Genomic DNA, 2,813 nt, shown 5'->3' on the forward strand with positions numbered 1-2,813 from the left:
ATCCTCACTTGCCCCTCCACAAGGCCCAGAGGCCCAGCTCCTCCTCTGGGAAATGAGGGTGGGGTGGAGTCCTCTCCCTGGTGGGCCAGGGGATGCAGCCTGGGGGCTCAGCGGGACCCCTAGGGGACAGGTGAGCAGCCAGACGCTCATCAGTGGCTGTAGTTGTGGATGACGTGTTTGGTCCGGCCGGCAGGAGCTCAGGCTTCCGGGCACTACTTGGCCCAGCTGCTTCAAAACTTCCACAAGCCCTTTTTGAACCGAGGCAAATGCATCTTTCCTGTCAGGGAAAGGAGGACACAGGTGCAACGTGCCCTCTATGCAGAACCGACACCAGGCCAGGAGTGGGTGGGAAGGGGCACCCGGCCGGTCTCAGCCCTGCCTGCCCAGCCACACCTCAGACCACCAGGGAGCTCCCAAGTTCTGCCCACCCCAGTGCTACCCCAAGAGGTTGCTCAGGGAGAGACCCCTTCCAGCCAGGACTGGCTTTCAGTCCCTCTTCGTTCCTCACAGAAATTCCAGAAGCCACACACAAACTGACCCACCCACACTGATGAGTAGAGAGCAGCCCAGCCCAGCCCAGCCACGGTGGGTGGCCTCAGCATCCCACACCATCTGCATGCACCTCGGCAGGCCAGCATAGGTGTCTGCTCTACACATATACCCATCACACGTGCACACACACATGCACATGTGCATGCTCTTACACGTGCACACACATGCACATGTGCACATGTACACGTACACACACATGCACACATAGGTATGGACACATACAATGCCCTGTGCATGCACACACAAGCACACATATCCATACACATGCACACACAACTGCACATGCACGCACTCACATGCACACATGCCCATACGCATGCACATGTGCACACTTTGTGCATGTGCACACGTAGACAGATGCACAAGTGTCCATACACACATGCACACATTACATCCACAGTACACACACATGCACACACACAGAGACACTCAGACACACCCGTGGGTGCACACACTGCTCCTGTCCAGGTGGCCCTAAGTATTCTTTATCTGGGGACAAGGCCCTCCATCGAGAAACACCATTTATAATCGCAGTGCTCCCTTGAGTTTGGGACAGAAGACTAACTCCTGCGTCTCAGTCCACCTTCCTCCTGCCCTACGCTACTACTGAAATCATTGAAGGACCATAACTGGGCGTCGATCTCTCCAATGGACACTGAAGGCTGGTGGCACAGCATGTGTCACAGCCATCAAAGAAGGGGGTAGAGTCTAGGGAAGGTGGGGTTCTGAGAGACCCCAACAATAAGGCCACCACAGCTTTCCTGAGAGTGGGTGAGGGGCAGTAAACCTTACAGGCTTCACAGATGCCACGGCTGTGGATGAGCTGGAGGCAATCACTGCCCAGCAAGCTGTCCTCGTGTGCACAGGAGCCCCTCCCCAATGAGGCCACCCCACAAAGCAAAACCAGTGAGTCTAAACATTTCCCTCCTTCTTTCATATGGCCTGGAAATATGAACAGGAACCTTCATGGTTTCTAGGACAAATCCATGTTTATGCTCAATCTGAGAAAGCACAAAAAAAGAGCCAGTAAAAAACTTATAGGAAATGTCAAAATATGCAGCATCAGCCTGGGAAATCAGACCAACTGTCCTGATGTGGGAATTACAAGAAACAGGAGCAAACACTGGGAAATGTTGACTTTGAAAAGATGACAGCAACATGGTAGACTCAGCTAAAATAACCCTCTTTCCTCACAGACACGTTGAAATTCTGGATCACAAAGTTAACACCTATCTGAGGTCACAGAAGAGCTAAAAACCTCGTGCTGAAAAGAAAAAGAAAGTGAGAGGCTTCATTGAATGGGAAGTGGGGAGAGTGGTGTATCAGGCACAGAAATACCCTCTCAGAATAGAGGCTTGGGAGTGATAGGTGTCGAGAGACCTGGGTGAGGGCTGGGAGCTGGAACTGGAACCCCAGGTGACCTGCAAACCTCAAAGAAACTGACAAAGTTCTCCCTATTGCCAGAGATGGGCCAGGAAAGCTTTTGCCACCTAGGGATCTGGGCAGAAAAAAAAAAATCCTCCTTCTTGAAGAACCAGTGGCTGGTGACAAAAGATAATGAGTAAATACAAAAGTACCTGGAGGGTTTGTCCACAGTGAGGAAGTGAGATTCCCTCAGAGAAATCACAAGGCCTCAGTGACATGAGCTCAAATTCTTTTCTTCTTTTTTTTTTCTTTGAGATGGAGTCTCAGGCTGGAGTGCAGTGGTGCAATCTTGGCTCACTGCAAGCTCCGCCTCCCGGGTTCACGCCATTCTCCTGCCTCAGCCTCCCAAGTAGCTGAGATTACCAGATTCTTTAAAATTTCAAAATGCAAAAAAAACCCGCCACCAGAGCCAGCACCCTGCGAACTTTAGATAGAGCAGACTGAAATGGTCTATAAAGTAAGTGTTTTGTGTTACCAAAGAGAAAAGGGGGAGAAATAGAAACCATAAGGACAGAACAATTCCATTTTTAAAAAGAACAAATAAAGAGATTGGAAAAAGTCCCAAGTGGAAGTAACGTCAGCAAGCCGGCAGCATAGGGGACCCCTGCTTTTAACCACCCATTGCAACAAGAATTTGGCAGCCATTCACACACAAAAGTGCCTTCGTGGGAACCTCAGGACTCTGGTAGGAGGTTGTGAAGCCCTGATGGAGCCCAGCTGAGAAGGGCTGTTTTAGGAGTGCAGGTTTGCACCCAGGCGGCAGGCTCACCAAATGGGGTCCTTTGTGTATCCAGAAATGGCCTCATCCCCCTATGGACTCAACAACAGCCTTGTTT

Source organism: Rhinopithecus bieti, unplaced genomic scaffold (genome assembly GCF_001698545.2).
Source record: "Rhinopithecus bieti isolate Rb0 unplaced genomic scaffold, ASM169854v2 scaffold_7884, whole genome shotgun sequence".
Lineage (NCBI taxonomy): Eukaryota > Metazoa > Chordata > Mammalia > Primates > Cercopithecidae > Rhinopithecus > Rhinopithecus bieti.